The 24,243-nt window shown below is 40.9% G+C and overlaps 1 long non-coding RNA gene across 2 annotated transcripts in view; it reads right to left on the bottom strand.

Moving 5' to 3' along the window:
- The window catches only part of LOC134859370 (uncharacterized), a 54,535-nt gene that overhangs the window by 24,569 nt on the left and 5,723 nt on the right, over positions 1-24,243 (bottom strand). Inside the window, exons 2-3 of one of the 2 annotated variants that reach the window (XR_010165091.1) lie at positions 19,732-19,820; positions 18,544-18,893 (exon numbers count right to left, since the gene is read on the bottom strand). This is a non-coding gene — a long non-coding RNA (uncharacterized LOC134859370). Of the gene's footprint in view, positions 1-18,543; positions 18,894-19,731; positions 19,821-24,243 lie in introns of those variants that run through there. The other variant, XR_010165090.1, reaches the window with a different exon arrangement.

A 24,243-nucleotide genomic window follows, 5' to 3' on the forward strand; every position in this document is an offset into this window, starting at 1 on the left:
GGCTTCTTTACATAACAGCATAAGCCAGAGCTAGTCAGTTACTGTTAGTCTGCAGCATGAGGGCCCGCGGCTAGTGACACAATAACACACTCAGGAAGGGAAGGTTACAATGTCTGCACAACAATACTCCAGCCCCTAACACATTTTCTCAATAAATAAATTCCAACGCTGATGCTTTTGGGTACAAGTACGAGACTTTCATTTGATTCCATAAATAAATAAATAACATCTCCCGGTGCTTACTAATCTCTGTGCATTGTAAACAAGGAAACCACGTCCTCACAGCAGATGATAGACAGACTTCCAAACTCATTTGAACATCAACACCGAAATATATTTAGAGAATAAAAACAGGGAAGAGAAGAGAGGTATATCTATTGTGTGTGTGTGTGTGTGTGTGTGTGTGTGTGTGTGTGTGTGTGTGTGCGTGCGTGCGTGCGTGTGTGTAATGTAGCTGACTGTATGTCTGTGCCTCAGATAAGAGGCAAATGGGGGCCTCTGTCATGTAAGCCATGCTGACTGAATGTGTTGACATAGCTTTAATTCAGCTTGATACCAGACACCAGTAGTCTGTCTGAGCCTCTGAGCACATGGGGTGTTAACCTCTCAGAGATTCTCAAAATATACAAACACCAAGCACGACTGGCCAGGAGGGATTAAAATAACTTTTCTGAATGCCATGCTCATATACTGTCGTTTCCACACTTGTCTCTGATCAGCAATATAAGTTCTTCAAACATAGCAGAGCACTAGTTTAATAAGAACATTCTTGAAATGAAAACCTTTTGGGTTAACCAACTTTGTCATGACTTTGTGGAAATGATAATAAACACATTTGGCCTTGTGCAATCTCCCCGCTGTCTATCAAAGAAGTAATAAAGTGCAATTACAGTGTACAAACATATAAACAACTTGTACGTGTAACAGATCCAATTTATGACCATGGCAATGATTTGATCCCTTAACCTTAAAGATATTGCTAATGTGTCAGACTATCTGCCCAGTAGTGTGTTTTCAAGGCTAGGGTAACATGGCCCAGGCCTCTGGATGAAGTGCTGGTTACTCAATATGAGCATGTCTTGCAGGTCATAAGCCTGTCACTGCCAAAGTGGGTTCCTTTTACTGCCACAGTGGCGATAATCAGCTGATGCTGGCTGTCAGTGGACGTGGCTATTGGACAGACAGGGGACAGACTCAGAGGACACACGATCGCCCTGCTGACAAGTATCCCTAACCCCAGCTGCTCCGGCGGCTCCTCTGTCATGTGGGAGAAGCAGAGGGGGGTTACAGGCTGAGAGGGAGGTGGCAACAGGGCCCTGCTGAGAAGAGGAGAGGGAGAAAGTCTTACTAGAGGACGCATTTCGGCACCCCCACATTTCTGTGCCCTCCAACCCTCTCATCAGGCGAATCCCCTTTCCCCCTCCTAGCAGTAATGCTTCAGTAAAGCCCTGGAGAGCAGGCTCCGGCGGGACGACAGGCCCCACTGACCACAGGTCCCGGGATAAGCCCACAATCAGGTGCTACATTGTTTGAGAGCGTTAGCTCAGATTAGACTGCTATTGTGAAATTTCACAGTATCCTTCCATATTTGTGTCCCTTCTTTTCATAGGTATCTACACACAGTTTATTTACAGTGGTGGAAAAAAACTAAAGTGCATTTACAAGGACTGTTCTTTCATAAACCAGGAAAGCCTCACTAAGATGAAAAATATCTTTTTAAAGAGTGTCCTTGCCAAGATAGCAGCAATAACAATGAGCTAAAGCTGCAGACAACACAAGATCTGCCAAAGGAGAATTAAACAGAAATGTTATTACAAATCCATAAATAAAGTGTCTAATATACAAACTAAATATAGATCCAACCTCAATGAGCTGGCCAAAGTAATTGACTCGTTCTTTATCAGCCAACATACAGTAGGTGCTAGTATTAATACATCTTTGATAACGTAATATCAGCTGATGATAGCAGCCGGACAGTTTGTTGGTCAGGTTTGTGATTAACTTCAAAAATGTACATAAAAACATAAAGCGTTGTTAATTATTAAAGTATCCATTGGTAAATCAAGCAGTTAAAATACCATTATGATGATATGACTAAAAGGGACTGTTTTAAGTATATTCTGCTGATGGTAAAACATTGTATTTGGGTTTATATATAACATACAGTTAGGAAACCAGTGTCCCTCCAGTCTCCTAATCTATGCACTCAGGTGGCAGTTTTCATTTGGATTCAGCAAAATGAGGTGTTGGATAATGTTCCCAGCTGTAAATAATCCTGCTGCATGTAAGATTTAAATATAGAAATGTGGTCCTGCTGCTTTCAAAGGCGTTGCATTGCCTTGAAAAGTTCAGCCCTATTAATTAGTGTAAACTTAACTGTGGGCCCCTATAGACGTGGAGCGCACTCGCTGTGGCTGACATGCTCAAATGATCCTACATCAACACACATGCGGCAGGGTTCATCTGGAGACCCACAGTGCATGACGAGACACCCCCCACCCCCTCCCAGGCCCCCTTCCATCCCCGGGGGGGTTGACCCTTTTGGTTTTGATTGGCAGGTAAATGGCTTAACCAGAATCTTCTTTCCAAGGAATGTGCTCATGTCTGTCAGAGCTGAGAGCAGCTGGCAGGAGTAAAGACAGAAGATCAAGTCAGCTTTAAGTGTTAGAATAAGATCCTCACAGCTCTGCCTGCCATTTAACAGCACACCAGACTGTCTCACTTTAGACGCTCATTAGCAAAGCAAGGACTTGTTATTGCAGTGCGGAGGGAATGCCTGCTAGTGAAGACATTATTCATTACAACCTAATGCTGTGATAACACTGACAGGCCTGCTGCTTTAAAGAAGGCATAAAACACGTCTCTAAAAACACAAGTAGTTGCAGTCGGGATTTCTCAACTATTTACATCAGCTATCGTTAACATAGTAAGGTACTGAAATGTTATTTTGGTGGCTCCTTAGTTGCCAATGTTCTGCTGAGCTGCAGAAAGACACATACACACACACTCACACATTCCCCCAGTCCCCGCCAATCGCAAGTGTTGAGGTGTTGAGTGTTGATGTATGCATATCCTCTCACATACTGCAGTTAAATTACCAGTGAAGAGGCCTGAAGAGCACTGCTCTCAGGCTCTCGCTACCGCACTTCCCCATCTGAATGAATTAACACACACGTCACCTCTGATTTAAAAAGGGATCATTTAAGGAAAGTTAGCGTCATTTCTTCATAATGAATTCGGTAAGGGCACTCCTCGTATTAACACCTCTGCATTACCACCTGCAGTATCATTACCGTCTTACTAAGAAAGAGCGGTAACTCAAGTGCGTGCTGTGGTCTGTGATCAGTCTGTTTATGGACAGACATCGCTGACACAGATCACTATGTCCCAATATCCCCTTACAAACGATGACTGTGGAGAATTTGTCTCAGTGATGGATACATAAACGCACTGCATTAAAAGTTCCTGATCGCAGTCTCTTGGTCAGGTGATCATTGGCTGCAGTAACCCTGAACAAACCCTTTTATCCTCAAATTTTCCTTTAACCCTAATCTATCACCTCAGTTATCCTGCATGATTAATTGGGGGCCTTAAATAACCAAGGCAGGCTTGATTAATCGAAAGAGGTGAGGTGTTGAGATCTGGCCCTAAAGTGAATCTGCAGAGCCAGCACACGCCTCGTACTTCTGCGGCCACTGCCATCTGTCTCCCAGTGGGACTTGTTCCTCCACAGCAACCCTTGCGACAACTACATTACGAAACACTTTTTTCCGACACATATAACACAGATGTCCTTCTGATGCAGGAAGTCCAGCATCTTAGAGACTTAGCAGACTGTTTGGAGGAGCAATACAAGAGTTAAAAATAACTACATAATAACTCTTGATGGCAGTTTTATTTTCTTACATCATCAACATGATTTTAAATACCTGCAAATCATTTTAAAGTTTAATCATTTATTCTATGAAATGTCAGAAAATAGTGAACATCTCCATCCCAGAATCGCAAAGTCCGAGGGCATGTCTTTAAAAATATTTTGTAGCTAGTGCAAAACCACAGGTGAGCTTTAGGAAATCTCCATATTTCAGAATCTGCAAGCAACCATTTATGCCATTTTTGCATGAAAAATTACTTAAACCTTTCATCATTAATCAAATACTCCCAAATAATTGTTCTGTCCTTTGACTAGAATTAGTTTTAACCTAAAAAGGAAAAGCACTTGATCTCCTGCACAGGCACAGAGATCATGTTTCTCTCCAAGCTGCTTTTCATTTGAACCAATGCTGCCCACTTTTCACTCTGAAGGTGAGACGAGACATCACTCCAGAGAGGGCTTCCTTCAAAGAGACTTCACATCTGCTTTGTGTCTGTATGAACATATAAGTGAATGTATTATTGTTAACTGTATGCACATTTCAGAAACCATAGCCAAAGATTCAGACCCGGTCTGATACGGTCAGAGATCTCGGCTTACAGTCTCCTGGTATGAAGGCTGGACCTTTGGTCAGTTGGCCCTGGTAAGCTGACCCCTGTTGTTTCACCCAGCAGTCATGGCTCTTGATCTTTAGTTGACTTCCAAATAAACCTTTTAACCCTTTGTCTTAGGTTGCATGTGTATGAGTTGTAAGCAGTTGTTCAGATATTTAGATTTCCCGAAAAAGTAGGAAGATTTTCTCAACCCATAAAGGAAATGGTAATCATTCAGCACAAACAATAAAATCCAGCATATATTTTTCACTGGAGAGAAAGGGCATTTGGTGAATAAAAAACACAATATACATCCCTCTGAAATGTAGTGGAGTAAAAATACAAAGTTACATCAAAATGAAATACCCAAGTGAAGTACAAGTCCCTCAAATGTTTACTTAAGAACAGTACTTGACTAATATTCTTCCATTCACCTCTGGTTGTGAGCAGTCTAATAAAAGCCTTATCTTTTTTAGTTTCTACTATTTTTCTAGACCAGTGATTTCAAGAATTGTGCAGATTTATGAAGCAAATGAAAAAAAGAAGCGTGTAACCTCACTTTTTATGTCTATGTGAAGTGGAAAAGCGATATGCTCATTGTCTAAAGCTAAAGGGATGTAAAGTAGCCACAACAGCAACATCCTGATGTTCTGTCACATTTGACTAAGCTTCCAAACAGTCCTGTATATTGTCAATAATTGCAGATAGACAGTTAATGTGTATACTTCTCTGTAAATAGAGTGAAAAATGCCTGACACAGTAGCAAGACCTTTTTCTATTTATACTTTATATGTTGAAAGACTCTGAGATATTGGGATCTTTGGATCCTGGAACAAGCTTTTAACACCCACATTAACCAAGACATTAAACACTTATTAATGTTCCCTTGGGAAATGTTGGCAATGATTTACCAACTCTCCAAAGTGTAGGGGAGATCAGTTTGCCAATTTTGTGTCAGAAAGTCTATTGCACAGTACTGAGTCACAAAGTCTTCTGTTTCTCAGGATTTGTAGGTGAATACACCCTGCTGGTATCATGGCTCTGTGTGGACCTGAGCCTTTAGATATATAATGGGAAACCTATAAGGTGATTTTAAATGCAAAATGTATAATTACTAGTAGAAAAACCCAGGTATTAATTCATAGAACTATGAACCTTATTCCTCTAAAAGGATCTGCACTGTCATTTGTCCCACATTTGAAGGTCACGAGAGCCATATACTAGGAGATATGGACTTCTTATCACTTTACTCACACTGTTTAGGCTTCAATATATCCATGTCTTGTATCTATAACTGGCTAACCAGAGTGCACAACAACGGGGCAAGGTCCTTGGCGCTGCTGTACTTGCATAAGCCAGGAAACAACATCCAAAAGTAATTCATATTTTGCAGATAAATAACCAAGAATAGCTGATTAGGTCTGTGATGAAATTCATCTAGTATTTACAGCTTGTTTCTCACTAGGCTTCAACCTCTCTGTATTTTTGTGTTACATTTTCCACCCATCTGATAATAACACCACATACTGGCTAAATGATATCATAAACACTGCAGTTTAGTGCACCAGTTTATACAAGAAGAGCTTTTTCTGCTTCTCTCATTAGTTGCACTCTGATTGAATCTGACAGAGATGCTCCTGGGCAGCACATTGCTTTTCACAGGTAAACACGAGTAATATAACGCAGTGAGACTTCCTCTCTCTCTCGACAGTTGCCATTTTGTCTTTTTTCGACATGACTAGCCATGTAACGTGGGCTGACACAGGTATTTTTCGCTTCCTCAGAGGCAAGAACAAGGTCAATTTCATTTTCTGTCTAATCTTTGGTCCCTCGCAACACTAATTATGAGAGGAGCTTGAGCAGATACAACTTGAGGCTTATACCACAGAGAACAGCTCAATTACTGTCAGAATAAAGCAAATATGAACTGATGATTTATGAGAAGTCATACAAAAGTGATTAAGATACTATTTTCATTCACATACTGCCAAGGTACAGATATATTACAGAGTCCCTGAGCTGATATTTTAATTAGGATGCAAAAAAACAAGAACAGTGCTAATAACCCCCGACTTGTTATTATAGAAAAATGTCTATTTTAGGAAGTGATTATACAGTTAGTGTTTTCTTCCTTGCATAGAGGTAATAACAGCTAAATATTCCCACTGCTATTATGTTATCATTATATTGATAAAGAGTGCTGCTGCTTAACACAGTTTTGCTGGTCGCTGTCTTATTTTTCACTGCAAGGGGAGGGGAGGAAGTGAGAGGAACATTCTGTTAATTGGACATCGAGTGAGACTAACAATGAGCTATGCTTGGTGAGATTTGCCTTGGAGAGCCCGAGTGAGGATTTGGAAAAAGAGAAGTTATAATTGGCCGTAAGATGAGGAGCTCAAGCCAGCTGTACACGCTCAAACTGTGACAGTGGACTCCTATTCCCCTCTTCTCCGTGAAAATGAGCTCAAGATTCGGAGCCTCAGGAGACATAATACATGTCACAGCCTACAATGATGGTTAATTTGAAATCATGTAGCACCCCTCTCTCTCGCCGTCTCCCTCGTCTCCCCTTTTCTATTCCACTTCCTCTCTTTCTCGCTCTCTCCCTGAAATAACCTATTCATCCTAAAAATGGTTTTCATCGGTTTTTTTTGCCTCCACCCCCGGCCCACCCCCGTGCGCCATTAGTCCCATCCCTCCATGCTCTAACGACCAAATGCATTTCCTAGATTTTCTCTATAGCAACCCTTATTATCCTGGAGCTAATGTTTTAAATTCAATTGCAACAATCCATATCCAGGCCAATTTACTGTCTCCTTTTTAAAAGGCGGCCCTCCCAACACAAGCTTTAGAGAGCACGTCTGTGGTGCGGAGATAAAAGCGGCTGGCTCACCATATATACAAGCATCCCATCCCAAAACAACACTGCGTTTGTCGGTAATATATTCACACAGAATGTCTCGACAATACACAGCCACCTCCTCCACATTTATAAAACACTAAAGCAAAAGGGCTCAAAACATGCATGCAGACCCCGATGCATATACATTCACAAATGTGCTCACACACACACACACACACACACACACACACACACACACACGACCTGCATTGCTCTCTTTCCAGCTGTAGGCAAACTGCAGCAGCGGCTATTAATGTTTCACAACATAGTGTATCTGTGTCTCTGAGGTTGTTTTTTTTTTTCAAGGGCACACTGCCAGAGGGAAAGCGTGGGAGGGGTTTGGAGGAGGGTTGGGTGTTCAGACACAGACAATATTTCCCCCATCTCTCGTGCCTCAATGCTTCACTGCTCGCCAGACTCAATCACATGTGCAGTGTGCTTTCATGAATTAATAACGGGCACTTTGGAGGCCTGGCAGGAACATGGTGACCACACGCTGATGGAAGTTTAATGAGCAGCACGGGGACTGTGCCGCCATGGCATTGGTGGGTCTCTCAGCGCACTAGGCCATGTCCCTGGCCCTCCCCACAGAGCCACAGTGTTTGGGCTCTCATTACCTAGATAAATATATCTGCCCTCTGGATCAGCCCACAGGCCCTACTTCCTCCGCCTCCCACCCCCCCAAGAGATGCTATCACGGCCCTGATTACACTGCCCTGCCCTTGGGACAATGGCTGGGGTGGAATCACAAGAACACAAACATCAGTCTCAATTTAGTCCTCTGCTAAATATCAAGACGTAGCACAGCAGCAGCTCGGCCACAGCGTGACACAGGCTCAGGATTGTCCAGCCGGATTGTGTGAGTGGAGTAAGGTTCAATGGGATTTCCAATAGGCAATTATCTCAATCGGATCACATTTGGATTCAGGCAGTAGCACAGGGTAATTACAGAGGTCAGCAGCTAAGAGTGTACCCGCTGCCTCCCTCCTCCTCGATCCCAATGTCTATCTCCCTCTCCTTCCTCCTCGCTATCCACGCTCTCTGGGGACTGCCCACTGATGAGTGTCTGAGATGCAACACGCTCATTGATTTAAGACCCGCCACAGGCATTGATTTGAAATGGCTGAGGTACCAGGGAGCAGAGCACCCTGCCCGCCTTAATGATCAGATCAAATGCATCACACCTCCTCAACCGTCCGCTCCAATACCGACTAGATTCCAGACCAAATACAATCACACAACTAATTCCCTTTTAGAGTCCTGAATTTATTCTCGGCTCCTTCCTTACTTTAATCCATAGGAAGTGATGTGATTATTGATATCCATCAAGAAAGGAATGTCAGAGAGACTGCCAGGAGACAAAAAGCTCAGAACCACTAACAAAAAAACATTAGATAAATACTGTACTTTAAAACAATTCTAAAGTTCTTCTACTTCATTATTTTCTTGTAGTATTTACCTTAACGGATCGTTCTCTTGTAGATTTGAGAATTTTCATTGTCAAAATTGATGCAATATAACCTAAGACATCTTGAATTTTTTATTCAATGCATTCTCTTTCCTTGTCAAAACCGAGTGGCAATATTACCCACAATGTAGCAGAGGTCTGGTAGACTCTCTTTTGTAACTCCACATCCAGAGAACAAAATGGATCAATGGAGAACAAAATACTTTGTTCACATAATATGCAGGAGTACTTCCAGTAAACAGACTGTCATATGTAAAATCATTACCTTTCAAGAGCTGCTTTTAATAAATCAATAATACATATTGATTTTGACACTGACAGAAGCCATTCTTAACATGAACACTTATTTTTTTACACTTTAAGATCATGTTGCTGACAATATCTAAATACTTAGTTTTTAAATACAGGACCTTTACTGCTACTTTTACTCATGTAAAGCATCTGAATACATCGTCCATCACGGCTCAAAGCAGGACATGCACAATGCAGGTTAACATATGACAGTGACAGTACAATCTGTATTCAAAGAGGAGCTGATGGCGTAGGATGCAGATGTAATATGCACTTGTAATGAAATGGAAGGGCCTCCTTGAATTCCCTGGTGTTGAGGGGTCTCTTGGTTTTCTTGCCTCTTGCACCTCTTGCTCTCATGTTTATATAACAGTATAGTCTCAATCATTCCCTCCAGCTGGTTGAAGGTTACCAGGGGCAAGAGGGGTAACAAATGGGCTCTGCGCACCATCTGAGAGCTAGCAGGCTGAAGGCTGGATAATGGCCTGTCATAATGGACAATATAGGCAGAACCCTCCTGAGACCAGGAAACCAAAGAACAAGTAGGCTGAATTATTCATGGTTACCATGGCGGCCCGCACAGCTGCATTACATTAGGCTCTTCATTAGTCGTGCCGTATTCTACAAAAAGCTTGAAACTAAAATATGACCAATATTTCCCATTGAGGGAAGACATTATCATAAGCTCTCGAGGGGGTTTATTCCTGCTTAAATGTGCCTGAGTGCTGACCTTCCTCACCATAGTAATAATGCGGTGTGGATTAAAATGTGATTCCATCCACGACAAGAGCTTCTCGTGCTTATTCTAATGACGGCTGCACTGTGACAGCTTGGGCTCGTCTGACACTGCAGTCATTTCCCACTAATAAGACACTTAACACGGGGCCTCTCGCTCCTCTCCTCTCAATGCTGCAATGAGGTAGATACAAGTGGGAAGGAAAATTGCACTCTGGGTTATATTTGCTTTTCACCTATATGTTCAAATCCATCTGTCACTTGGGTTACATTTGGGAGATAATATGCAGAGTGGCATAACGTTTTCCATATTATAACAAGGTTGTATGCTTTCTGTATGATAACACGGAGTGAATGATTTTAGGTTTTCAGTGCACTCTGCAAATTTGCAAGTAAGATTAGGCAGTTATTTTCAATCCTACGCAGGAAATGATGCCAACATGTTGTTTAAATGTCTGAAAGATCCAGAGTTTCTCAGCCAAATGCCTGCTTCGTTGTTGTCACATTCAAATCTGAAGACTCACTGCTGGCTAAATGTGAATTTTGCTTTTGATTTCATAGAGCCAATATTTGAGGCTGAAACAAATATTGTAAGAGACACATGGACAGCTTTTACAGCTAGCTAACAGAGAAGCTTTACCAATGTACCTCTTTCAAAAATTAAACGATTGATTTTCATGCAAGAACACCAATACTGCATAAGACACAAGCTCTTCTCTGAAAATGCCCAGAATGGCAATGAGAAATGAGAAATACAATGTTAGAAATGTATTAGAAATAATATTGTGACATGTCAGTTGAAGTTTTAGGTAGTTAATTACCTGTACTTCAACACAATTATAAAGTATTTTCTCCGCCTGCTTGTAAATGTGGAAAATTCACTAGTGCATCAAAGCAGAATCACTTTGATTTCATAACTAACAGCTAACATCTTCCTACTCACATAAAGTAACCTCTGGTGTATTGATTTTTTAAGTAAAAACTCATTTAAGTGTAAGCAGGCCGTACCTCCCAGCTGTTGAATCAAGGGAGAGCTGAAAGCAGTAGCACGTCAGCAGCGCTGCTATTTCAGTCAATGACCGTTGCACACACACAGTCCATCATTTATTCATAGGGGGCAGTCTGTCAGAACACGATGGCTTATGTTGGCCACTCTACCTCCAAACCTGCAGCTCAGCACCAGCTCTCAGTCTGGCAGGCGATTCAAGGATCATAATACCTCGATGGTCAAAGTGACCCGTCAGGTGGCTATCAATTACCATTAGCATCTCGTATTACAACAGCAAAAAATAACTGTTTTAATCTGAGCAGCCGGTGAGATGTTTGACAGCAAGACTTTGGCAATTAGTCGTCTCATGTTAGACTTAATGCTATAAATGGGACCCATACACATGTTGACACACATATACTTATCCATTCAGCCTCAGACAGATGCGACACACAAATACTAGATGTAGCCAGTTATGTATGCATTACACACACACACACGCACCAACACAGTTAAGGATCCATTTTCAGGGGAAGCAAAATGATTAGCACTGCTGAAACATGAGCGGTTATTAAAAAGTCAATACATTGTCATTATAAGTGAAGATTGTTCCCTAAGAGTGAAGATATTGATCCATCCATGTGCTTACTGGTCATCGACCCGGCCAGTAATTTGCTCCCAAACAGATTTGAGATATGAGGTTTCTATTCCATGATGGCTTGCATCTCTGTTACACTCACCATAGAGCTCGGGCTTCCTCACCTAGAAGCTCTCAGTGATCTGTGACAAGTTTAAACACATCTGAGGCCATGATCCCACATCCAATCATGAAGGCAATGGAGGCCACATTTTTATTTTATGTGACCAAAGTCAGTAGGTGACTAGCTTAGCTTAACATAAAGACTGGGAACAGGGAAACTGCTAGCCTGGCTCAGTTTGAAGCTTTAAAGAAAATCTAGCAGCACCTCTTAAACTCACTAACTACCTTCATATGACGTTTTCTTCAAAGCTAATGGTTGTTAAGAGCAGTTATTGATCATAGCTGCAAATTGTATGCCATGGAAATTGTGTATAGAAGAATTGTGAAATTACAAGTCACATTTACAGTTTCAAATTAAATGTTAATACCAAGCTACGACCAATGTCTTATCTTTTAGGATGTTGACATTGCAGAAAAACGTCTAACTTAGCATATTAATGATCTTCTGTATTGTCAAGTATTGCAATAGCATGTTGATATCTAGAGTAATCAATGAAATAAAAGATTTCCAACAGTGACGGGTGATCAGAAACGGAAGTGTACTTTGTGAGGAAACAAGGCTTTTGTTCAGCAATTGTGACGTTCTTCAAAATTCAAAGAGCAAAAAGCTCCTGATCCTTTTGAAGTCACCTGCAAATCAAAGCAGAGCGATTATCTGTAGACTTCGACTCCTGTGTTTTCACTCAGCCTCTGTGACAGGCCTGTTTGTCTTCGAAACAATGAATTATTTAATTGGATATTATTCAAAGGTAATTCAAATGCAGACCTAGTCATAAGAGAGACCTTGAAGATTTATGTTTGCTTAATCCTTTGAATTTGTGTATGCTGTGTGATTCAGCAATGCACTGGAGCAAAACCCAATCATTTGAGAAGAAAAAAAATGCCCTCTTTAATATTTATAATCCCTTTTGAACTGTAAACTCCATCTGTAGTTTAAAGTGATGACTCGTTCAAAGCATAATCTTAATCCTTTTTTACGCAGCTTAGTTTTGAAACCAAAGGGAACCGGGGGAAATTGAAAGCTGCCATCAATGCAATAAACCAGAATCAAATACAAGCAGAAGGGCACAAACTAATTCTCATACAAGGGCACTAATGCTGTTCATCTGTGTCCCTCACTGCAAAGCAACCTATTGTAATGTAGGAACTTCTACATTGGAAAACAAGATTCGGAAGAGTTGTGAATAATGTACGAATCCAACATACACAAAGCATAAAACGTTTCCAGGGGGGGTCATTATGTTCTCACTTTCACTTACTTTGCCTTTTCCTCAGACTCCCTTCACTTCATTGAGTTCACTGTGCTGTTAAGTTTGGCCCATAGAGACATTACCCCGTAGTTAGTTAACATGTACTTTAGATTGTTACTTTAAAAGGTCCCTTATTACACTCTTTTTCAAGAATAGGTCTCAGATATACACACACATCATGTCTCTGAAGTGTTTGGCTCGAAATGCCAAACAGATTGTGCATTATAGCATATCATATACCCCCTTGTTTCAGCCCTGTTCCAAGTGCCGATTGTGTGTCTGTAGCTTTAAATGCTAATGAGCTGCTGCTGGCCACGCCCCTCTGTGAGATGTTTGGTTTAAAAAAACACAACGGCGCTCTAGGAGGAGATTCATGTGATAAGGTTGGCGGGTGTTAGCTTGGTTGGTTAGTGGCTAATGGTTACACAACCCAAAAAATAGTTCACAAAGTGGCCAAAATCTGATCATCTTATTTTCAGACAGGTTTTTATATAGATGGATCAGGAGTAAAAGGGAGACATGCTTTTCTCCTGAAACTTTCTGAATCTCTTAAGACACTGGGGACACATATATGTATAAAAGACATGAAAAACTGGATTTTGCATAAAAGGTGACCTTTAAATAAGTTTATTGAAAGAGTTTTAACAGTTTTTTTACAAGACTAATATTTGTGTGCATGTACTTTCAATCAACATGAGTGTTGCCTGCATAATCATTAGCTATTCTAAAGCTAACAAGCCATACATACAATATAATTATTATTATTGCTAATATTTTTTCTGACCTGCAGACGGTATATTATCAGTTGCTCAGGATCAGGAAAAGGCAGGTTTGGTATTTTGTGGTAATATTTTGGTAATTGGCTCAGTAAACTGCATAAAGTCACAGAGAGGCAAAACACAGGAGGACATATAAACGTCTTTCAACAGAGGTGTTGGTTTTTACTAACTGGATTATGAGGGAAAGTCAAAGCCATCAGATGGATTAGGCTGAGTCAGCACAAGGTCTGACCGGTCATTGCTTCTCATCCACAGTGAGACACGCCTTAAAAGATTTACAGTCCTTAAAAATGTAGATGACCCAAAGTAACTTTGAGAATAAAATGACTTTCTGAAAGTATAATATTTAATCTGTGGCCATCGTTGCCTTCCTTCACTGTGGTTATTTCACTTTACAGCACAAGTTAAATATCCATATTATGGATCGCTCCGTTATTTGTTTGTAATTTTGTTGCAGACCCAAAACAGCTGCTTCAGCTGCGCCAACTTATATACATTGACAGTCATCTCTCGTCACAAATGTTATATTATACATGATGTTTCTTAGCTGTAAAATTGTGTAATATAATCTACTCTGCTGGTTATTTTTTGTACAACGACCTCCACAGCCTCAACTACCTGTTGTGCCCAGTATGATCTAACATTAAAAACAAAGTAATGACGCATCTTTTACAAACCAGCAAAACCACCTTTCTTCCTACTACCTCATCTTAATGTAACTAATTCGAAATGTGCGCTGAATCTCTGCAGGGACGTTAAGTAGGTCTGAACATTTTGTTTTTCTTATCCGTCTGACGGTTTTCACTCAGCTTTGTGTGGTGATGAATGCAGCGCTGGGAGATATGGATGGGTTAATTAGCAGTAAGAGCTCATCTCATTAGACAGTGAATGGCATCGGGGCTGAGTGTGACACGCTGTCAGAGCTCTGATGACACATTCCTCCACAGACCTGCTGCGGCCACTCTGCCTGTTCATGTGTGCGTTTATAGACGTGACCACTTCATCGCAGAGACACATCAGCACATCCCTGACTATAGGGTAGGGCGATCTAATTGATGTATCGGATATCGCCTAATTTTTGTCATTTTCTTTTGCTAATTTATAGGACTTCCCCTAATGAGCGAGTGAGTGCTGCAGCTCAGCGGCAGGGAGAGAGACAGCAGGGAAACAGAGTGTATGACGGACACATTTTCACACACACAATTACATCTTTGGGATATTTTAACACAGAAGACCCAAATCTCTCAACTACACTATACTATTCTTAACTCAGAAAATAACTGGATATTTAATTTGTGATAATGAATATTCATATATTCTTAACCTTTTATGAATTTACTTCCACACTGATTATGCTGAGTAACTACCTCAGCAGGATTCTAGCTAATATGTCTCTGCCTAAACTGCAGATATATCGCATACTTTCCACAGATAATAATGATGTATGAATAACTCGTATAGAGAAAGAACAAAAACTCATGTAAAAAAGGTTAAAAAATAAGGAAAAAAAAGAGATGCAAGCAGTAACAAATCCATAACCCATTGTCCAGTGAACAATTAAAAGATTTCTTAGAATCAAATAGTATTTAAAATAACTTTCAATCTGGCTTTAGGAAGCAACATAGTACAGTTACTGCTGCCCTGAAAGTTTTAAACGATCTAATTGAAGCGCTTGATTTAAAAAAAGTATGTGTGGCCCTTTTTATTGATCTCTCTAAGGCTTTTGACACGGTCGACCACGAGATATTGATCAGTATCCTGAAGAAAATTGGCACTTCTAACCAGGCATCTACCTGGTACAGGACTCAGTGTGTTCAGATGGCCAATGCCACATCATCCTCACTAGAGATCACTAAAGGTGTGCCACAGGGCTCGGTCCTAGGACCCTGACTATTTTCTATTTATATAAATGATCTTTGTGTCAATTTGTCAACTGCTGCCTATCATTTTTATGCTGATGACACTGTTATTTATTGTTGTGCGTCTTCTGTTGTGCATGCATTTGAGATGTTACAGTCTGCTTTTAATGTTGTACAGGCCCGCCTGCAAAGTCTCAAACTGGTTCTAAATGCCAACAAATCGAAAATCATGGTTTTCTCAAAAGCTCCTTACTCAAATGAAAGTACGTCTGTAATAACTGCTCAAGGTAATCCAATCAAGGTTGTCACCAATTACAAATATTTGGGTTTCCTTTTAGATCAGGAGCTCTCCTTTAAATCACATATTGAAAACCTGGTAAAAAAACTCAGGCTAAAGCTTGGATTCTATTACAGAAATCGCCTGTGTTTTTCTTTGCGAAATTGCTTGTGTCGTCAACCTTCTTTAGTTGACTATGGAGATGTGCTGTACATGTATGCTTCGTCTAAAAGCCTATCAGCTTTGGACACTGTTTATCACAGTGCACTGAGGTTTTTTACTGGCTGTGGCCGCCTCACTCATCACTGTAAGCTTTATGCCGAGTCTGGTTGGCCATCATTGAGCACTCGCAGAGAAACTCACTGGTTGCTTATGATCTATAAGGCTCTGCTTGGCTTGGTTCCCTCCTACGAGGAGCAGAAACCCGGTATGCCTTACGGTCCAGCGATAGTTACTGTTTGCATATCCCTCGAGCTTGGACGGAATTGGGGAAAAAAGCGTTCAGTTTTGCTGCCCCATCAACTTAGAACAATTTTCAGGCCGAACTAAAAATGTCTGAACTTGTATCTTTTAATGTCTTCCGCCGGTTCCTAAAGGACCGACAACAAAAAATATTTGGACGGTGCCTCTGCTCCTAATTATTTCCTATGATCGATTCCTTTGCTCTTGCACTTTGTTGTTATGTTATTCACTTGTGGCCCTATTTATTGTAATGTATTTGTATCTTGTATGTTGATGACGTGTGCTGCTGCCTTCTTGGCCAGGTCACCCTTGAAAATGAGATCACGATCTCAATGGGTCTTTTACCACGTTAAATAAAGGTTAAATAAAAATAAAAATAACTGACGTCATTAAATTTCCCTGCAAATAAAGTACAACATTTAATAACTTAGTAAGTTAACAGCCCTATATATTGAAAAAACATAATGGGCAAATTATGGACTACCCAAAACTCTTTCAGATGTGTAAATCTTACCCTCAGAAGGTAGGATTGTTGAAAACAGAATAATGAACTGATTATTTTGCTTCCAGAAAAGAAAAGCAGTAACGAAAAGTGCACAATATTTACAAGTAATGACTCAGTGGCAAGACATAAAAAGACATCCATGGCACATCATACCTATGCAAGGACAAAATAGTCGACGCTTTTAATATGTTTTCCGTGAATGGAAGGCATCGCTGAAATCTCCTGTGAAAAGCTTCAGTATAATGTTTGGCTCTCACTATTTAATTACGTGTAAAACTAAATCTTGCTGCACATTTAAAACACATTTTAAAGCAATCGTGACGTTTCTTCGCCACTCTTCATGTTTGTTATGGTCACACACTTATAGGTGGTCCTCCAAGATAGCATTCTGCCTTTTCACACTATAACACATCAAGATACATTTACTAGTCTGATCTCATGGGATATTTGAAGGTGTACTGAAGGGAAGCAAAAATTAATTCAAAATCTTAATACAATAACACACCCTTACAAAGACAATATTTATACCTTAATCCCTAAAAAACAAAGATGAAATCAATCATTCAGATGTTACAATTCTTGGTACTTTACGAAAAACAAGTCACTTTTCATTTCATATGAAGAAAAAAACGGTGTTTTCAGGCGATGTATAAAAGATAACCTGCAGCATGTTTAATATTCACTTCCTAATCTTATGACTGCATGTATTTTCCCACCAACCGTCTGTTTATTCTAACCTTTTTCCATTTCCACGGAAGATTCATGCATAAATGGTCTGATATCGGATGCAAAGTCTTTCCAATTTAGAATCTAATTAAGTTTGATGGAGTCATGAGGCAGTTGTGAATCCCGCTCTTTCAACACTGTTTGCTAATCATTGACACGGGAAGCCATCCAGCTCCACGCTACAGTCACATTTGCATAGCACCTCTTAATAATTTAATGATTCCGGCAATTGGACATTACATTTTTTATTTTTTAATCAGAATAACCACAGGAGCTCTCCCCATATTGGTCAAACACAGATCATTTGACAAATCATCCCAGCCTAGCAGTCTTAATGTCTCGTGCATATTCATAGCGTTTTTTGGATTTCCAATCAAAGTAGCTGGCAGGTCTCTGGTGTGAGCCGTGCCTCTCACTCTTCTATGAATCATTCATGCTGTTTAGCTCACAGTTGTTTGGGTGCATCTGGCTCGGGGAGGTATGGGGTTGGCCAAATGGAGAGGCCACATGGCGGCTCCAGATGTTTTGCTTTTGTATATGCACAGCTCATCAAAAACAACAAGCAGTGCCACCCTGGAGTCTGTGCCATCTGGGAGAGAGCAGACAACAGCTTCTCGTGCCCCATGGTGAATTATTGGAGGGCTCTTTTGAAAATATATGACTTCTTTTCAGGCAACCCCAACATGCTACACCCAGAAAATATAAGACAGACACACCTAAACTAGTTCTACTAATAATCTTACTAGTAGTTGTTAAATTTGCTAATTTGAAGTCAGTCCCTCAACAGGCTGAAGAAGTGTCCTTGAGCAAGACAGCAAATCCCTTGTAGATGTGTCTGACAGCCTGTCGAAAGTAAGGTGAAGCAAATTGGCTCTGCTCTGAAGGTATCAGGTAAAAATCTGATTCACAACGCCGTCCAACACTAACTTGTCTTTCTGTTTTTTATTGAGAGGCATCAAAACATAAATCCATCAGTGATGACAGGAATATTTGAAAGATGAAGTTCAATTTCCACACAAAGTTTTTGAGTATGTCAGGTCACATTACTCTGCATGCTGTGTTCCTCTGCAGGCTTTTGTGTCCAGCCCCATGTGCACATCACACCCATCCCCAGATCCCTGCCACTCTCAGTAAAATCATTATTTAGTCCTTTTGTAAGCAAGCAGTGTCCCAGATCACAAATTAATCTTTCATATGTTTCCAAGATCTAGCCTTCTGTAATCCCATCTGTATGAGACACAACAAAGCACAGCAAGAGAGCGCTCCATGAATTATTCATTCATTTCTCATGAAAGGCTTTCGTTATGTCTGTCATGTTTCACTCTAGCAAGAAAAATCCATTGATCCTTGCCTTTTCTCTGACAACAAGAACAAACAAGCGACATCACATGGCTGTACATTTTCTCACACTCCGACAAACAGATCTGAGAAAAAAAGATGCATGGGCAATAAAGCAATGTATTATATGCATATGTGCATAATGTGTACACACATTACAAATGCTCGCTCACACACACACTGTACATACACCACATTAAACACATCTCCATGCTCTTAACTAATAGCTGCAAGTGCTACCTCAGGGAAAATGTTTGAACTAGAACGCAGTGCTGCACAGTGGAGTAAGTAACATGTGCCTTGCCAGTAATCATTTATCTCCAGTAGTATTATAATCTAATGGGCATGTCTTCTTTCTGACAAGTTGCCTTCATAATTCAGCGCAACAGAATAGAGAAAACAGCATTGTTAACAAGAAAAGGCTTTAAATCACAAGCACGGAGTACATTTCCTGTGAAATATTAATGTGGAAAGTGTGTTTGTGTACAAGGAACAAAGGGCAGAGTGTTGTACATCAATGGGCTGACAGTGCTGCAGGCTCCACAGAGCGGGCTCTGCTTTTTCCAGCTAAGGCACGCTGTGTATGTACAGTATAGGGGGGTTGGTGCATGGGGGAAAGAGAGAGGGTCATTTATAATGTATAGGCCTGCTGGAGCGTGAGGTGTTGGGTCTGCTTAGGTTAGTGTGCATAGCTCTGTGTGGCTGCTCTTCACCTCCCTCTGAGCACTTGCCTTATTTACTTTAAAAGCTTTCCTCCTGAGCCTTGTTTGGGAACCTGGGAGGCAGGATGGATGAGACAGATGTAATTCACTAATACCTCTGTTTTTACAATGATGAGCCTGTCACCTTACAAGATTGGGAGTGGGCACAACTCTCCCTTTGAAAGTCACACAGCCTTGTAAGTCCACATTAGTGTCTTGTTACCTGCAGTGTAATGAGGTTAGTCGGGTGGGTGTCTGCAGGGTGCTCCGGTGATGCTCTTGGCTCTCAGGTCTCAGGAATCTGCCTGGATCCTATTAAGAAAAACACAGCAGCTTTATCTCCATAACAGCAATAAAAAGCATTAAACACACGTTTAAAAAGGCTGCATATAGTAACTGCACAGCTACCATTAATCCTAGTGCACCTGTGGCTTGTTCTATTCTTGTCACTCATGCTTATTTCATAGTACACTGCAGCTCTGTTATGACAACTTGCTTGTGCTGATTGTGTGTACTTGACTATGTAGATTATACAGCAGCTTGCAGGATAAGAGTGCTGTTGTTGGCCCAGGCTGCCTCCTCCCTGCCTGTCAGCGCCAAGCGGAGATGAGCTTGTGGCCCGTTCTGTCTGCTGTTAATCCTGCCTGTTCTGCTTTGTCAAAGCCACTGTTTGAACAATGGAGCTGTCTTCTTGTCTGCTAATTTAGGAACAAACATTTGCCTGCGTAGCAAACAAGCTCTCCCAGGAAGTGCTATTAATAGGATAATTAAGCAGACGGTAATGAGCAGGATTACTGCTAATTATGACAAGATTTGTTTTGGCATTTGCCTGAGAGGCAGCGGAGTGTTAAAGTCTGCACAGGAGTTCATCGCTGCACCGAGTGCACCTGAGTAAACAGACTGGGATTCACTGGGGGTATGGGTGTGCTGCGTACACATGTGGGTTGGTGGGTGGGTGGGTTTGTAGTGGGGTGGGGGGGGGTGGGGTGTAAACAGAGGGAGGATAATAGCAAAAGCACAACAATGCCAGCGGTTCTGCCAGGCCTGGCTATCACTTTGAAACAAGGTCAATCCAACCTGCCTCAGCGTGACCCCTCGGCTGTGAGGGCCAGACAGCTGACCCCAAACACAGCATCGAGATCCTGAAGCTATAAATGTCCATCATCATTTCATAGCCTAATGTCATATCTTGTATGTCTTCTTTTCTCTGAAAACACGTACAATAAACTAAGATATTCTACCTGCATTTTAAGAATCAAATGATTTTACTAATCCCAGGAGTTTTAAACCAGCTAATAGATTATCAACATTTTTGTCAACCTTGGTCTATCATCAATTAGCTGATTGAGTAAGCATACTAAGCATGTCATTTCAGCTCTACTCCCCTCATTCTTTTCATTGACGATTACTATTGAAGGATTTTACTGTGGAGGATATTTGACTTTTTCTAGCTTATCCCTGAAAGTTCATGCACAATCTATTCCTCTAGGTACGGACCGCCAACAACAGTCAAATATCATGACTATGAGAAACGGCTGATAAACAGACGGTTACTCATGACACACACGTGTGGAATATCTGTTTCATGTTTCATAGTCTGTAAAGAAAAAAACACTTCTGACAATAAAGGGCGCTCCTTATTAAAAACAATCTTCTATGTGTACATTTCAGGTATGTTTCTCATATGTATTCCTGTATCTTATCCTTTAAAACTTTATTCAGATCACATTATCAATAACTTCAAATAGAAGATGTATGTCACAGCATTTGAGTTATAGCTGACTGTGTAAACAATTTGTTTAATTTGTGTAAAGCTTATTTTTCTTTCTCATAAAATGTCTCATTTGCAGGTGACGAGAAAAAATGTGAGGGAAGAAGCAAATGAGTTTTATTAAAAGACTGCACAGCAGTGTTTTTAAAGGGCTTTGTTAACTAGAAGTGTTTTTGCCATTACATGCTAAAAGAAGTGTTGTTTTGTTTGAAGCAAAATTGGAATTTATTTCATGTGCATAAAATATGTGTTCACTCTTTGTACTTAAGGTTTTCTCCTGTGCAGATAACAAAGAGTGCAAAAAAGGCAAATCCGTTTTACACAGCGTATTATTAGTATTCTCTCACATGATAAGAGATTAAATTAGACTGTTCCTTCCTGGGAACCCAGTAGTCAGGAGAATTAAAGCGCAGGGTGACTTTAACCGAGATGAAACCTTAATTCACAAGATTCAATCAAAAACTGACAACAAACAAGCCTAGTTGAGGTGAAGGGGAATCTTAATGCGATTGTAGCTAAAGCTCAGACAGTGAGCCGCCTCCATTAAAGCATGCCACACGGCCCAGCAGCTCCAGATAAGACAGCTGAGTCCGGGATTTAGAGCTTTGGCTTATCCTCATCTTCACACCACTGTCTCACCAAGAGCAGGGAACATGGCACCCAAATCCTTTCCGACTGGGAAACCAAGTTTGACTCTTGGGGCAGTAGGTACAGTCAGAAACTGGCAGAGGTACATTAATGTTATAACTCTCTATTAGGACCTTGATCTCCCAGCCTCCTTAAAAACACACAGCAGCTTTGGCACGCCAACAACACTTTTCATTCTGTAGCAGAAGCTGGGATAAGATTATAGAGAGGGAGAGCTGCGTGGAGCACTGTTTCAGAAATAAAATTGCTTTTATTCCACCCAACATGTGTTCGGTGAGATTAAGGCATAATCTTACAACGTTTAATAAGAGCCCGTTTGTGGCCTTCTGGCTGAGGCAGAAAAAGTGGAGCATGCCTGCTCTACTTTAAATCCTGTTTATTGAATTATAAAGAACCTTAAAGGATCAGGAATGTGACTCATACATATAAATATTTGATGGTATTTTCACGTCAAGGCAACTAAAGTATGCGATGTTAAGATCACTTTTTCTGTCCCACAATTTAATACTTCAAAATATAGAATAAATGCATTAACAAAATAATGAGTATTTAAGGGTGTTGAATTACTTGTGTAGTTTTTCATACAAAAAAAAGGTACAATATCAATTACCAGAGGATATGGGGCAGAACATGAATAAGGATTCCTTTATTTAAGATTCAACATTGAAGGGAAAAGATGATAAATTGCATGAGATTTGCCTCGACAACCTACATCCAAATCCTGCTCTATTCTCAAACATAAGGCCATATTGGAAATCCCTAACCTCAATTTATGTAATCCAAAGCCCTTGCATGAACTTCAGTTTGAGCCCTGGCTTTCAAGAGGTATTTGGAAGTTAAAGTCTCTGATCAGATTTGGACAGATTAGAATTAAGAGTTGGAAGTCTGGGAGGGGTGGATATGAGGATTTGCACTGCTCCACGAGACGGCCTTGTCAGTGATAAGTTATACTGAGCCACGGGTAAGAGGATTGCCCAGACTAATCCGAATCAAAAGACATACCATGTGAATTACATCCCGAAACAGGTTCGCTTACAGAGATTAGAAACCTGCATGTAAATCCTGTCATACTCTACTTGGCTCTGGAAGATGAGCCTGAGAGAACAAACACAAACATGTGCTTTGTACCCCGCTGCAACTGCTGGCACCGGGGTGGCTACCAAGAACGTCTTTTTCCTTGATTACAGCTTTATTCTTACCCATTTTTTTTAAGATGAGATGTTCATTGATGAGACTATCTAGGCCAGGAGCTCTAATTATTCACAGCACATCTAAGAAAGTGCTTATACTGAGGGTTGAGAATAACCCTTCGCTAGTGTACTGACACCCACATAGCAGCCTGCTCGCCCCTCCCTTTCTCTTTCTCACCATTCCTCCCTCCCACCATCACTAAGCTAAGCTCTAGTTCAATGAAGCATTTATTTCTCTTCCTGTTTGACATGGGTGATTCTATCAAGGCATCTGGCAGCTAGTGCTGTAATACAAGGCTTTCTGTTGAGACGTCAAAGAATGTTACTCTCTGCAATAGTGAAAGAAAAAAATAGCTTACATTTTTCTCCCTCTTTTTTTTTCTCTTTCCAGAAGTACTGAACAAACAAGACTTGTATCCCTGGCCCAGAAATGCTTCAAAGAGCACATGTCTGCTGGGACTGGATGTGAAATGTGGAGCAGTGTTGGCTGCTTAGCTTTGCATTTCAGCCAGAGCAAGCTCATAAGAGCACTGCAGAAATCTGGGCAGATCTGTAAACCAGGGAGCAGAGTACGATGCACAACCTCTCCCTCTGCAACATCTACAGAAGCTGGAAACATGCTACTGCAATATAAAACCGACATCTGCACTTTCATAACTAATCCACTATTTACATATTTCATATTGTCTGAACTGCATGCTCGTTGCTGTGGGTAATAAGACACAGTGATCCCAGAAGCCTGAGGGACACAGGAACATACTGGTAAAAAACTGATGAATAATATCACAGCTTTAAAGATGGGGGGAATCTGTTGGGCATCATGTGTACAAGGGAGATATACTATGGTAATCACCCTAAACATCAACCCTTGTGAAGAATGCAGCAAAGCAAAGCAATTTTGTTGTAGATTGAATGGATGTAAATGCTTTAGGGCACAGTGTAAATGGAGAGCACTGAGACGAAAGCAGTCGGAGCCGGCATAAGAAAAACCATCAGGCGGTGGTGCAAAACTCTCGGCAGCGCTACCAAGCATGCCGAATAGAGGTCTCTCGCTGCAGTATAACGGCTCATAAAGCCGCAAATGGTATTTCCACTTCATTCAGTCTCAGGGCCAGGTTCCAAGCAG

This window comes from Eleginops maclovinus, chromosome 2 (assembly GCF_036324505.1).
Source record: "Eleginops maclovinus isolate JMC-PN-2008 ecotype Puerto Natales chromosome 2, JC_Emac_rtc_rv5, whole genome shotgun sequence".
Lineage (NCBI taxonomy): Eukaryota > Metazoa > Chordata > Actinopteri > Perciformes > Eleginopidae > Eleginops > Eleginops maclovinus.